Source organism: Sciurus carolinensis, chromosome 8 (assembly GCF_902686445.1).
Source record: "Sciurus carolinensis chromosome 8, mSciCar1.2, whole genome shotgun sequence".
In the NCBI taxonomy this organism is placed as follows: domain Eukaryota; kingdom Metazoa; phylum Chordata; class Mammalia; order Rodentia; family Sciuridae; genus Sciurus; species Sciurus carolinensis.
This window is the reverse complement of record NC_062220.1, coordinates 108,303,612-108,318,523: the sequence shown is the minus strand read 5'-3', so window position 1 is coordinate 108,318,523 and position 14,912 is coordinate 108,303,612. Positions and strand designations below refer to the sequence as shown.

The 14,912-nt window shown below is 42.2% G+C and overlaps 1 long non-coding RNA gene across 2 annotated transcripts in view; it reads right to left on the bottom strand.

The window, feature by feature from the left end:
* Positions 1-14,912, bottom strand: part of LOC124990260 (uncharacterized) — a 34,652-nt gene that overhangs the window by 18,203 nt on the left and 1,537 nt on the right. For both annotated transcript variants that reach the window (XR_007109724.1, XR_007109723.1), the window contains exons 2-3: positions 13,428-13,603; positions 4,421-4,493 (exon numbers count right to left, since the gene is read on the bottom strand). This is a non-coding gene — a long non-coding RNA (uncharacterized LOC124990260). The remainder of the gene's footprint in view (positions 1-4,420; positions 4,494-13,427; positions 13,604-14,912) is intronic.

Here is a 14,912-nt window from a genome sequence, read left to right as displayed (position 1 = left end):
TCGATCCTCAGCACCACACACAAAACTAAATAAAATAAAGCTGTTATTTAAAAAATCCAGTTTTTTTAAAAAAAGAGATCTGCTGCTAACAGTACAAATGTTGGAGGCACAGAAGTTGTGGGACTCGGCAGGCCCAGCTCTGTCTGGACTGAGTCCTGCCTGGGTCTTCCCATTTCCCAGATGGTGGTTCTCAAAGGCCAGCATGTCAGAACTGGTTTGGGCTCAGGTCACTGCAGCACCGCCAGAGTGCCTGATTCTCCAGGTGGTCAGGGCCTGAGAATCAGCATTTCTGGCACGATTGCAGGAGGGGGTGGATCCTACCAGTCTGAGGACAACTCTGAGAAAATCACTCTACTGAGTGGTCTTGGGCAGCATATTCTGTATCTGGCACGTGAGTGGGTAACAAAAGGAAAAAGAAGGTTAAGTCCCCCAAATTATAATCATGAACTTGAAGTGTGTGCAGGGCACACAGGTGGAAATGTCTGGTGAATACTTGAGGACACAAGTCTGGAGCTCAGGCAATCTGTTGATCGCAATGATCAGTGGGAAGGGAAGAGGCTGACCTCTGGAAGTATTACAGGATGTAAGAAGGAAGACCACCATATTCTCTCTCTCGCTCGCTCTCTTTTCCCCCACCTTCCCTCAGAGTCAAACACTCTTTAACAATTTGTCTCCAGGAATTTTCATGTATGCTATTCCCCTGAGCATTGATAACCCATAGATTTTGTGAACTTCTCAGTCACCTGCTCTCCTGGGAACTGTCTTTACAACTTCTCTTTGCTTGTGGCATGACCTGGCACTGCCGGCACCTCTCCCTCCTGGATGCTCTCTCAGTCCCAGGCTCCCTCTCTAGAATTTCTCAGCCTTGGTTTCTGGGCAGCGAAAACTCTAGGCTGGAGTGGGATAGAGGGGAGGACACTTCTAGAACCTAGAGAAATGAGTGATAAGAAGAAGGCAGAGAGGGTGGAGGACAATCAAAGGGATGAGGCTGCACCTGCTAGGGCTGAAGACCTCTGCCTGAAACTTCTCCCTGGAGGATGTTTCCAAGATCTTTTGATCAAATTGAACACTTTGAAAGACAGCACAGCACTGGACTGAAGTCTTTATTTAGATAGAGGGGAAAGTAAAACATTCTTACTCTATAACCATATCTTTATATTTAAGCCTAGGAATTCTGAAAAGTAGATAAGAAAAGCAAAAGACCAGATGTAGCCAGGACTGGAACCCATCACCCCAAGAAGCTATGCATGGAAACTGAACTCTGGGGTGCTGTGGCTGACTTAGGTCCCCCAAGTCCACATGTTGAAGCCATAACTCCAATGTAATAATATTTGGAGATGGGCCTCCTAACAAGGTGATTAAGGTAAATGAGGCCATTAGTGGGAACTTAATCCAATAGGATTGATGTCCGATCAGAAGAGGAGATCAGGTTTGATCGTGTCCCCCAAGGGTTTACAAGTTAGAGGCTTGGTTTGCAGTGTGACATTCTGAAGAGGTAGTGGAACATTTAAGAGGCAGGAGGTAATCAGGTCACTGATGGTGCTGACCTTGGAAAGGAATAAGGCTGATCTCACCAAGTGAGTTAGTTTCCATGAGAATGGGCTGTCCCCTCCTGCTCTCTGGCTTCCTATCTTACCACATGATCTTCCTCTCCCTCTCTCTTTCACACACTCTCCTACCATGATGCCATCTGCCGCATTATGACAGCTAAAGGAGCTCTTATCAGAGGCTGAATCTAAGGGATCGCCTGATCTTGGACTTTCAACCTCCTCAACTATGAGCTAAACAAAACACAACAAAAACAAACCTTTTCTTTAGAAGACCCAGCTTCAAGAATTTCATTATAGCAATGGATACATAGAGTCAGGTGGATGTCAGGCCACGTGGCCCAGTCCCCCTTTCTTGACTAAGAGGATCTTTCTTCCAGCTGCTGTGAGTGGGGGTGACTGCTATCATCCACTGGAGTTTCTCTTAAAGACTGGCCCAAACTTAGGTCCTCTTACTGGAGGCAGCTGCCTATAACAGTTGCTCAGTGTGGGGAGAGATGGTAATAAGGCTCAGACTCATTGTACCAAAGCTCTCCATGGGGTCAGCTAAGATCTCCTATGACTGCAGTGCTGTTCCACTTCTTTCCCCACACAATTCTACTTACTCCCTTCCCTTCCACAGGTGTTCCCAAGAATACCCTCCAATGAATGTCCTGCACACTAATCTCTACCTCTGAATTGGCCTCGCCTCACCCCAGAACAGCTTACCTACCAGCTGACCTATTACCAGGCTTATGGCTGGGAGGGACCAGTTGAGACCTATGCCACTTCCATTTGTAGAGCACCTGGTTTATAAAAATAAAAAAAAAATTACTAAAGCAGGATTGCAAAGTGTGTGGTAGATTCTCAATGTTTATACCAAAGACATGAAAACCTTTAACAAAAGCAGACAAAAGATGCAATATGATTATGCTGTTCGTGAGGTTTAATTATAAGATATGATGTGACCAGTTCCAGAAATGAGACACCTTTGAAGAAGTATGGAAAGCACCCTTTTCAAGTGAGACACAAGTCTTCATGCCTGCACGTGGTGGTGTGATAGCAATGATCTTGAAGCTCACTGAATCACATGCTGCTCCCCTGAGCATCACTCTCCCAAATGGATGCTAGTCTTGGCTCCTGCCTTGCTGTCACCACTATGACCTCAGCAAATGTGACACAGAAACTTACAACTTTTGCCCAGTGGAACACACCTTGAGATGATGTCTGAGTCACTGGAAGACAAAGTCACATGGAGCCCAGGCAGCTGTCCTGACTTTGGAGCCCCAGACTGTGCAGCCCCTGGCAGGCCCCAGCTCTCCTGCGCTCTTTTGCCACATAGGAGGGACAACAAGTAAGGTTGGTAGAAGCACCACCTGTCTAGATCTAGTCTAAAGCAGAGGTCCAGAAAATTGTGAGCAAATATGAGGGTGGCAGGATTTAGTCACTAAGATTTGGGAATAATTCGTAAAATTTCATTTGGAGATGAAATTACATTGAGTTCCCTTCAGGACACAGTCCTCCTGCCTCATCAGTGATCTGTGAGAAATCTGGGTTAGACTAAGAAGGTAGCCCTGCTTAGGAATATGAATTATGGCAACTATTTTGGCAATGGAAATCAAAACTGTAGAAAAACTGGTCCGTGTGGAAGGAGCCACAAAGTCCTAAGGAAAGGCAGGCACGGAGCACATGCTACACAAGTGGAATAGCCAGTACAGTGAGGGGCAGGGAGATATAAGGAGTCAAGAGCAGCATGTCTTAGGGGGCTGGAATTGTGGCTCAGTGGTGGAGCACTTGCCTAGCAGGCGTGAGGCACTGGGTTTGATCCTCAGCACCGCATACAAAACTAAATAAAATAAAGTTATATACATTTAAAAAAAAGGAGCACCAGTAAGACCAACAAGCTTTGCCTCATGTTATAAGCAGATATCCTATCAGGAGCCCATTTGCTTAGGGTTACTTGAGTGAATCCTTTCTTCCTTGACTACACTAAAAGAAGGAAAGGAAAACATCAGTGTTGTAGGGAAGGGTTTTTTTAAAGAAAAAAAAAAAAAAAAGCAGCTTGCCCAAGGGTGTTTATTGCAATGCTATTCATAGCAGCCAAAACCTGGAAGCAAGCCAAGTGCCCAACAGACAGGCATGCGGAGGGTATCGATTCATAGAAAGGGGTGCCTTGAGGCAGCTAAAGCCAAAACAGAACATGAGACTCACTCTTCTTGTGCTGAGATGGAAACATGTACATCATATTGGGGAAAGGCCCAAAGGTTATATAAATAGTTGACATTTCAAGTACTTTTTAAAACTCTTCCTGGAAACTTGTGAATATAAGGGACACCTATTCTTTCATGGATGACTGTAAGAAGAGATTCTCGGTGTCATACAGCATTGCTTTCTTTCTTTTCCTTTGTTATACAGCTAATGATGTTGGGTTCCCCCATCTGAACATCATGGATGTCCCAGGAATTGGATGTCAGTCCCGGGGATGTGTGTGGTGAGTTCCCCTTCAGGTGAGAGGATTACAGAGCCTGGCTCAAAACTCACCTTGTAGGCAGCCCTGCTGCCTGTCCCTTCAAAGAACCTATGAACATAACAGGGTGGGGATGGGGCAGATGTCCAGTCCTGGGCAGAAGGTACAGAAGTACATTCCTTGGACATTGTTGTCTGACAGACTCATCTGTTGCTTTTCTTCCCCAGGAGGAGAGTGACTGAGGACCCGAAGGCCAAGTTTTCCTCCTGGCAAGATGAGTGCATACAATAATGGTCCTGAGAGTCACCGTAATCCCCAACATATATGGATTTCTCACTTGGAGGTAGAGTACCTGTGTTAGTTTATTTGCCCGTGCTATAGCAAAATCCCTAGTGTTGGATAAAGAAAAGAAGTTTATTTAGCTTACAGTTCTGAAGACTGGAAAGTTCAAACATCATGGCACCAGCATCCTTCCAGTTAGGACTCCCTGGTTGCAACACCTCATGGCAAGTGACATCACATGATGAGAGAGAGAAAGGAGGGGTATGAGAAGGAGAGAGAGAGAGAGAGAGAGAGAGAGAAATCATGGTGAGATAGGAAATAAGAGACTGAGGAGGAGCCAGGCTGGCTCTTTTCTATCAACCCACTCTCAAGAGTACTAATCTACTCAGAGAAACCAGCATTAAAATCTTGGTGAGAATGGTCATAACCCAATTGCTTTCCATGTGGCCCCACTTATTACAGCATCTTGCAGTATTTACACTGGAGAATTAAGACTCACCATGAGTCTTGATGGGGACAAACTACAGTGAAACTACAGTAATTCCCAATATAAACTGATGGTAGACACTGTTGAGCATTCCATGTATACACGCTCAATTAATCCTAAAAAGCTGCCCTGTGAAGTTGGAGCTGTTATTTCCTGATGTTAAAGATGAGTAAAGGCAGAATAAGTGTCCTTACCAAGTGGCAGTGTGGGAACTGAGCAAACTCCAAGTATCACCAAGGTGCCTCCAGGTAGTGGTCATCATAAAACCTAAATGATGAGCACTTTCTGTGGGCTGATGTTTCAATAGGCACTTCAGACACATTATCTATTCAATTTCCATCCCACAGTAAGTGATCCCCACATTATACCTTAATACTCAGCTTGGTATCAGTGGGTGGTCTCCTCAAGACCTCATGGCAAATAAGTGGTATGGCCATACTGAATCCCCAAATCTGTCGTCTTCAGTACAATGGGATTTCTCAGTAGCTTTTCTGGAAGCACAACTGTTCTGCATGTTTTTGGACTAGACATATCATTCCCAAAAAATCCTACCATGAGTGATCAGTGACAGCCTCAACTCAGGTTGAGTGGTTGCTGTGGTTCAGATATGGTTTAAAAGCAGTGTCACTCCAAAGGTTCATGTGTTGGAGGCATTGTTCTCAGTGTGCTGGTGTTAAGAGGTGGAGGACCCTTAAGAAGTAGGAGGTCATCTACTTATCAGAGGAAAACATTCAGACTTTGGTTTTTTGGGCATGGCCTATTTCACTTAGCATGATATTTTCCAATTCCATCCATTTACCAGCAAACACATGATTTTATTCTTCTTTATGGCTAAGTAATAGTCCATTGTCTATATGTACCACAGTTTCTTTATCCACTCATTAATTGAAGAGCATCTCAGTTGGTTCACAGTCTAGCTATTGTGAATTGAGCTGCTATGAACATTGATGTGGCTGCATCACTGTAGTATGCTGATGGGGGCCCTGACCTTAAAAAGGATTAAGGTTCCATTGGATCTTGCTTAGCTCTCATGACAGGGTTATTATGAAAACAGTAAACCTGGAACCTCCCCTGGCTTCCTGACTGGTCACACTGTCTCTGTCTTTCAAATGTTCTCCTACCATTACAATGCCATCACCATGAGGTTCTCACCAGAGCTGAGCTGATGTCAGACTACGTCCTTGAACCTCTAGCACTGTGAGCTAAATAAACCTCTTTTCTTTATAAAACTACTCAACCTCAGTTATTTACTTAAAGTTATGAAAAAATGAACTAATTCAGTGTGTGTGGTGGTGTCCCTAAGTATATGTCTTTCGGGGTTTGTGAGGGTATTTTGGCATTCATATTTGGAGAGATTCTTTGAGATATTTGATTAATATGGTAGAAATGGATGTAGGTGACCTTATTCCCTAACAAGTTCTGAAAAGCAAAGTGTCATTGTGTGTATATAGATATCTTTTTGAAAGACAATACAAATAAAGCATCTTAGGATGATTAGTGCATCTTCCAAAAACATCCACAAATCTGTTTCAGACCAGAGTTATTGGTGAACTAGAGGGCAGGGTGGTTGGTCCAAAGCCTGTGTTGAAGATTGAAGGTCCACTCTCAAACCTAAATCTTATAAAAGAGTAGTTTAAATGATCAAGAAGTTCTACCTAACTCAAGAATATTTGGAGTACCTTGTTCTGTGATGGCATAAGGACCAGAGGCTTCTGTGAAGAAACGTGACCCTTTAATCCTTCTCTTTATGAGGTGTGCATTGCATGCCATCTTAGTGACCAACTAATTTAGTCATAATGCTTTAAGCTGCAAATAAAAGTAACAGCAGTTTAAAACCTAAACAATGGGGACATTTATTCACTCTTGGAATGGGAGTACCAGGGTTAAATGGTCTGGGGTGACTTCAGATGTCTACATTTCCTTTGCTGCTCCCCTTTGAGGTCTGCATGGTCAGCTTCCTCCTCAGCAAATGCCCCATGGAGCCAGAAAGGCTGCCAGTGCACCCACAGTTCCACACTTTCTTAGTCTCTGCTTGTGTCCTATGAGAAAAAGGAAACTCCTTTTCTGGCAGCCCTGATAAACAACCCCTGCTACTTACTCTTCTTTGGTCTGAATTGATTCCCATGCCCATTGCTAAGCCATCCACTGTATTTCTGGGACATGGAATTACTCTGATTACCAGATATGGTAGAGAAGAGGAAAGTACCACCATTCTTACCATGCTGCATCTAAATTACTGACCCAGCATGGGTCATGCTTGTAATCCCAGTGACTCGGGAGACCGAGGCAGGAGAACTGCAAGTTCAAAGTCAGCCTCAGCAACTTAGTGAGGCCCTAAGCACCTAAGAGAGACCCTCCTGTCTAAATAAAAATTAAAAAGGGCTGGGAATGTAGCTCAAAGTTAGACATTCTTGGGTTCAATCCCTAGGATCTACCAATCAATCAATCAATCAATCAATGACTCATAGTATCACATACATAATTGTTTCATGCTACTAGGTTTGAGTTGGTTTATTATGCTGCACTAGCTTGTTAAATCATTATGGACACAATTAAGTAAAATATAAAAATCCATTAAAACAACTCTTTTAGGTAAAAATTATTGTCCTGACTTTATAGCTGAAGAAATTGAGTTGGAAAGTCTATATAATTTGCCCCAAATCACACAACTAAATAAGAAATGAAGGTAGAATTTGTATCCGTTTCTGACTCCAAAGCACAAGTACTTAGAAGAGAATATGCAGCCCCAAACCAATCCTCCACCAGGCATTGTGAAGAGCTGCCTTCATGGGAGATGGTCCCTGTTTCTGAAGTTCCCAGTGACCTCTACAGGAGGAGTCCCCTAGCAGTTTATGTGACATGAAGAGATGGAAGCTCTTAAGAAAGCAGTGCTAAGTGCAGTCCTTGCTGATTGCTTGCATGGAGCCCTGGCTGTCTCCTTGGACTCTGGATGAGTCGAACACTCCGGGTCCAATGACAGTTTGGAGGGTCTGTACAGCACTCCTGGTGAGAGACACTCCTGGGGGTACCTCTGCTCTGGGGATCAGAGCTTCTCTAAGGAGCCTATTCCAACACCCCCAGAGTCTTGTTAAGGAAGCCTTTATAAGACCATCAATGCCAAACTCCTAATTGCCTTCTTAATTACTTTGTATCTGTATGATGCTTTGCAGATAGTGAGCATTTAATCAGCATTTGCTAACTGAATGAGTCAACTCCAAGGCCACTGGTCCCTGAATGCTCCGCATCACAGGCTTTATAAATGGGTTCTTTTCATCCACTTTTCCCTCAAAGACCTCTGCAGATGCTAGGGTTCATCTCATCCTAAGGGGAAAAGGACAGAACCTCACAGAGGTGTTCAGGAAGTCAGGTCATGCCCCAGTCCCAGAAGTGGGGTACCCCCCTTTTCTGTAAACAAGCTTTGAACTCTAACTCGTTTCCTGCTGGATGGAAGCTCTCTCTTGTTCTTGCCCAGGGATTGTCTGAATCTCTGTCCCTGGACGTCCTTCCATGCATGTGCCTTGCTGACCCCTTCCATCAACTTGCCCTATGATATACATTTGAAGGACACCTGGTGATGCACTGCCTATAAGGGTCACCCACCTGTAGGACATGAATGTCCTTTGGACTTTTTGGATCTATTGCTTGGCTGCATTACCACAGACCTGGTTTCTTCCTTTATAGGATGACTCTTCTTCCTACTGTCTATTTCTGGGTCTACCTAACAAGGTGCTATCCCCAAACTATGGCTGTGTCTGGGCTCCAGGAGGTCAGAATTCCCCAGCTGGTTTCATGACCAAATCCTCAAATCCTCTAAAAGCAAGGGGTAAGTGGGAGGAGAAGGGAAGGTTAAAATCTTTCACAGCAATAAAGAACTTAATATCTTCTTCTCCTGGCCCTCCCCTTCCTCCGCCTTGCATTCACAAATAGAAATGTTCACATCTTATGATCCAAAAATAACTGAGAGTATCTATCCTAAAGAGTAAGAAGTTTATGATATTAAAATCTATTGAAAAATTTTGCACAAAAGACATCCCATGAGGTCATATGTTGAAATAACTGGTTACATGGCAAATAATAAAATGATAAGAAAGGACAGTAGAGACAGCTCAGAATAGAGGGAAGAGGTAGGTGGGGCTCAGAGTCAGACAAATGTGCCTTCAAACTCCAGCCCTGTCATTTATTTGTTAAGTGACCTTGAGAAGTCACATGGCTCATAGCTTCTCCGAGTTGTTTTCCTTGAGTATAAAAGTAAGGCATCAATGTTTACCTAAAAATTTATTGTGAGGATCAACTGAAATATGTATACAAAGTTACTGGTCTAATGTGAAATATATATATTTACCAGCTCATGAATGAATGGAGATAGATAGATAGATTTTTATATATGTATATAAAATACACACACACACACAACACATACATATACATATATACACATACCCATATATATATATATATATATATATATATATATATATATACCCCCTGCCTATGTGGGACAGGTACTAAGAGATAGTGCTAATTTGGAGAATGAAGAAGGAATGGAAAGAAAAGATGATGATGAAATAGAAACACATGGGAAGAAGAGGGTAAACCAATTTCTTCTGGAAAAAACTGTCATAAATGGCCATTCAATCTTCAAATCAGAAGAGCTCTCCTTAATGACCACGGGCTATACTTCTGAAAAAATAAGAATGATTCTTCGCACATTATTATAAAATGTAATTGTCCTCAGTGCAATTCAAACAGTCATACTTGGCTAATAGAGGCACAGGTACCCCTCTGAACTCTATCACCCTCCACCTGGATGGGGCTTCTCATCACTCTAAGTACAACGGTGTGATCCTTTATCCAGTACATCTCCAGGATTATCTGTCCTATTTTCTGTGTAGTCTCACACCTCTTGCAGGCAGATTAATCCTTTTAAAGAGTAGATGCGGATAATGGAAATACTATCTGGCTTTCACAAATTAAACATTAAGGTGTTGCTATCAAAACATACATTCCTTTGCCCTGTCACACACCATGGAAGTTGTGCTCATATTAAATCTCTGCTAGTTCTACATTATTTTTTTTTTTTACCAATTAAGTAATTTTGCCCTTATTCTGGATTCTTCTATTAGCTATGGATCTTGAGTTATTAAGATCATGAAGTGTACTGGGATGAAGATATATTTCATTAAGTAAAGTTTGCATGACATTAGTGGTTAATTAACTTCTAATTGAGTTAGTTAAGAAGCTGAGTTGATTTTTTTCTTTCTTTCTTTCTTTTTTTTTTTTTTGAGGCTGAAAAAAAGATATCTAGAGGATATCTAGGTTTGGATTATCAAGGGATTTGGAATCACATGCTATCCCTAGGATTCTAATTCTCAGGTTGTATTTTATTAGGAAGCTACATCTAAATGAGATGTTTTTTTGTTCCTAGAAGAGTCATGTCCTTTTGTCCAGGTCCTTTTGGTTGTTAGTTTACCAGTCACCCCTATCCCCAAAACTTCTTTCTTGCTGTAGAAACTGCCCCAAATACAGAAGTTAAAAATGCCAGACACTTGGGCTGGGCAGTAGCTTAGTGGCAGAGCACTTGCCTAGCAGCCTAGCATTTATGATGCCCTGGGTTTGATTCCCAGTACCAACCACACATGCACACACAAACCAAGATGCTCACTTCCTCACTTCCTTCCTGCTAGGATGGTCCTTCATGCCGTGAAATGTCCTAGATACTGATGAGTGAATAGAAATCTCCTGGAGGTTTCTGGCATGAGTTGAGGGAGGAGAAATGTCCCCTTGTGCCCTTTGAACACAGTGGTCAGGGGAACTGATGCCTGAGGCAGTACCTGCTCTGTGATCTTGACATTACTGGGGACAAATGTCAGGGAAATTTTGCCTGAGGTTGACCAGAGGCAAAACTGGGTAGTTCCTAGGTTTCTGAAACTAGTTTCTGGTTCCTAGGTTTCTGAATCTAGTTTCCTAATTTCTGGGTGATGTTGGTGAGCCTTGCTCTGTTTCCTGTAGCCCAAAGCATCCTAATGGTTGTAGTTGTCTTTCCACTAAGATGAAGATGTCTCAGAGGGTGCCCCAGGAAGGTGCAAACTCACCATGCTCCCTGCACTGCTCCATGACAGAGTCTTCCCACAGTGGCAAGGACCACAAGCTCTCCCTGCACCCTGACTCTCTATGATAGGCATTGTGTTCTTTGCCCCATGGTCTCAACTAATCCCAGAGTCACCAGAGAGGTGGAGACTTTTGATTCCCATTTCCAGGTGACAAATTGAGCCTTAAAGATATGGGTAACTTACTGGAACATGGGACCTTCTCAAAGTCCCTGGCAGGGCTATTGGGCTCCAGCAGAAAGGGACTGAGCCCTTGCATGAAGCAGACTGTGTTAACATGCATACCCCATGAAGAGGCCACCTTAGCTGCCCAGCCAAAGACCACTGCTATGAAATGAGAATGGGGGCCCATATTGCCCAGATCTGCTGATTTTCAAAAAGAAGCAATTTATGTGATTTTATAGGAAAACTTCACACTTTGAATTATTTTCTAAAAATGTTAAGTACAGTATAAACCAACCTCCACTCCAAAACAAACAAAAACAATAAAAACCCAAGATATGTGTTGACCATTTGTACAGGCCACCCCTTTTGAGACCTTCCCTACCTTCCAAATCCCTCTATAAGGTTGAACTATATTTTCAGTGCCATTAAATGCGTCCAATCACCTACATCCCATCTCTAGAACCTCTTTTCTATACTACCCTTAACCAATCTGTCCATTCTCATTCATCCATTTTGTCACATCCACCACTGTTCCCACCTGCAAAGTCTCCTAAAACTGGTCTTCTTGACCCACAGTAAAACCTGATGGAGATTTTAAAAACTCAACTGGAATCATTTGACTTCTTCAAGTCACCCAGTAGAACAAGCAGATATTCAGATGTGAAAAGAACCTTGACCCTTCTCTACAAAAAAAAAAAAAAAAAGAAAGAAAGAAAGAAAAAAAAAGAATTCAAATTGGAATACTACTCTAAATGTAAGAGCTAACACTGTAGAATTTGTAGAAGGAAGCAGAAGAAAATTGTTGCTTTACTGAGTTAGGCAAATGTTTCTTAAATAGGATACCAAAAACAAAAACCATGACAGGATAAATTGATGATTTAATATATAGAATATAAAAACTTCTCTTTGGAAGACACTGTTGAAAAAATGAAAAGGCTGGGATAAAATATTTGTAAAATACATATATGTTGAAGACATATCCTAATATATAAAGAACCCTCAGAACTCAATGATAAGGAAAAAAAACCAATTTTAAAAAATGGGCACAGAGTTTGGTCAGACAAATCACAAAATAATGCATAGGCTTAGCAAGTCAGTGTATGAAAAGATACTCAACATTATCAGCCATGAGGAAAATGCAACTTCAAATCAGAATGAGATATCACTATGTACCAATAAGGATGGCTAAAATTTTAAAGTATGACAATAGCAAGTGGATCAAAGTATAGAACAACTAGAACACTCATACATTTTTTGGCATGAATGCAAATGGTATAGGTAGTTTCTGATAAAGTGAAACAGAGTATATGACTTCCCAGTTTTGCTTAGTTACTTACCAAAAAGAAATAAAAATTTAGGTTTTCAGAAAAACCTTTACACAAATACTTTTAGCAGTTTTACTTGTTATTGCCTAAAACTGAGACTATCCCAAAACTAGTGAATGAATGAAAAAATTGATGTGCAATTTCATACAGTGGAATCCTAATCTGCATTAAAAGGGAAGTACTCATGCTAAATGATATTCTGTGCTATTTCATTCAGAAGACAATCAAAAAAGAGAAACTATGAGGAGGGAAAGTAGATTAATATTTGTCAGGAATATGGAGATCAACTGGGAGGGGTTATGAGGCAAATTTGGGGGGTCATCATTGTTCTGTATCTTCATGGGTTGCCCAGGTGCATATCTTTCTAAACTCTAGAAATGCATTTTTTAAAGTGAATTTTCCTGTCAGCAAATCATACCTCAGTAAACCAAACTGAAGAAACATTCTTCAGTAATCCCCAGTTTGGGTTGTGAAGTTATTTGGACTCAAGCTATCAGGAACATGGGAGCTTATATTATGGTATCACAAGGAACATGTAGTCTCATAGAAATTCTAAATAAGAGTTGCACAGACCCAGGGAGAGGGGAGGTGGAGAGCATCTATTTGGGTCTTCCTTTTTCATAAACTGTGTATACTGAGCTGACTGTCTTGTCCTCACCTAGTCTTCTTGGTCCAGCCCTCCTCCAGTTCAGAATCCCAGATAAAGTTTATCACTGCCCACTGATTCACGTACCTAAGGAACTGGAATTCCTGGGCCAGGTACCTATACACAGGGCAGTTCCAGTTTGGAGGGTGGGAATTATATTGGTAAACTCAGTGGCAGGCATATCTTATACACTCTGAAATGCCTAAGCCTGATGAATATGTCCACTTTTCCCTCTCTAGCTTGGTGTCTGATCAAATCTTCTGACTGTGTGCCTTCCCCAAGTTTCATCCCCAGTGTTCTATGACTAAATGTAGCTACTTAGTTTTATGACTAAGTAACTATGAGGTCTTTCTGTCTTTGGTCTAAAGTGCATGCCTCTCCCTGGACCTAAGTGCCTTTCTTTAGTTTTTCGCTTTACTTACCATGTTTGATGTCCCAGGACTCCACGGAGGCATCACCATCACTGGAAAGCCCTCCTTGAACACGACCAGTCTCTTCACATCTGGACTCTGGAGGCAGGATCTATCTTCTTTGGTTTAGAGGGTTTGAAGAACTGACGTATTTGGAATACTGGTGCACATGCAGATGGTTTGGGAGTCTGTTAAAAATGCAGATCAACCCACAAGGTGTAAATGCTGTAGGACCTAGATAAGCCTGGAGATTTTCAGTGTGAACAGGCTCCTCCTGGTCTGGGGTAGGTACGATGTCTTATGATTGCAGATCACACCCTGCCCCATGTAGGTGAGCTGGTGGGCAGTATTTTGTGCAGATGATCACTAGTTTCTAGCTCTGCCTTCCAGGCAACACATGCATGCACCATGTGCAATGGGGGCTGGGCTGGGGGACCAGCTGTGACCAAAGTGAGAGAAGTGAGGACCACAGCTGGTCAGAGCATCTAACCATCAGGATGCCACTCACTGTATTCTCTTTCCCTTTGCCAAGGCTACTGGCAATGTTTGAGATGGTGCCTGAGGCTCACAGTGAATCATTCCATTATTCCATTCATTTACACTACTGATAAATTCATTTGCATGATAACTATTTTTCAACATGACTTGTTCCATTTAATGCCCTCTCTGTGCTAGGGACTCCCCCCTACCAGAAGGACACTAGTGAAGGGCACATGGTTACCACCGTCACCATGCTTACAGCCAACAGGGGAGACAAATGTTAATCAATTCATTACTAATTAAAAATTAGAGTCTATCAGATTCTCTACTTTCAGTTGAATAAACCTTCTAGCTCATGTTTGGATAATTGAATTCTTCACTATCATGGAATCCTGTTTCTTGTCCTGACACCTAAATCTAGCTCATACATTTCCACTTGGTGAGGTGCTTGAACTATAAAGCCAAGAGGAGGGGTTTTCCAGGATCATTTTTATATTGTGGGGCTGCTGTCCTATAAGGGAGCATATAGGTAGGGATACTTGGAGTTTGGGGGATGAGAAATTTCTCAGGTAGTCTGCACACAGGATTGGCTCAGCCAGGAACATATCATGGAGCCAGCTGCATCTTCTACAACCCCAAGAGTGGCAAGTTCATGAACTTGTATCAGAAAGTAGTACTGATGGGTCCTACTCACTGAGGTCTACAGTGAGCCAGGAAAAGTGGGAATGAGGGCCTGTCTCAGGAAATCTAAGGATCAATGCCAGGATGAGAATACTTGACACTTATTTCCATCTCATTTCCGTTGATAGTGATATCTGAAAACCCACACATTTTGAGACAACTAAATGCAATGTCTGGTCTTAGAAAGGATCTTACAATAAAGGAGAAAGAAATACTATAAAGTATATCAGATCAACTGGCAAAACTGGAATACAGACCTAGATTAGATACAAGCATCTTATCAACATAAGTTCATGAATTTGGTAACTGTTTTGTGGTTACGTAAGATAATCTCCC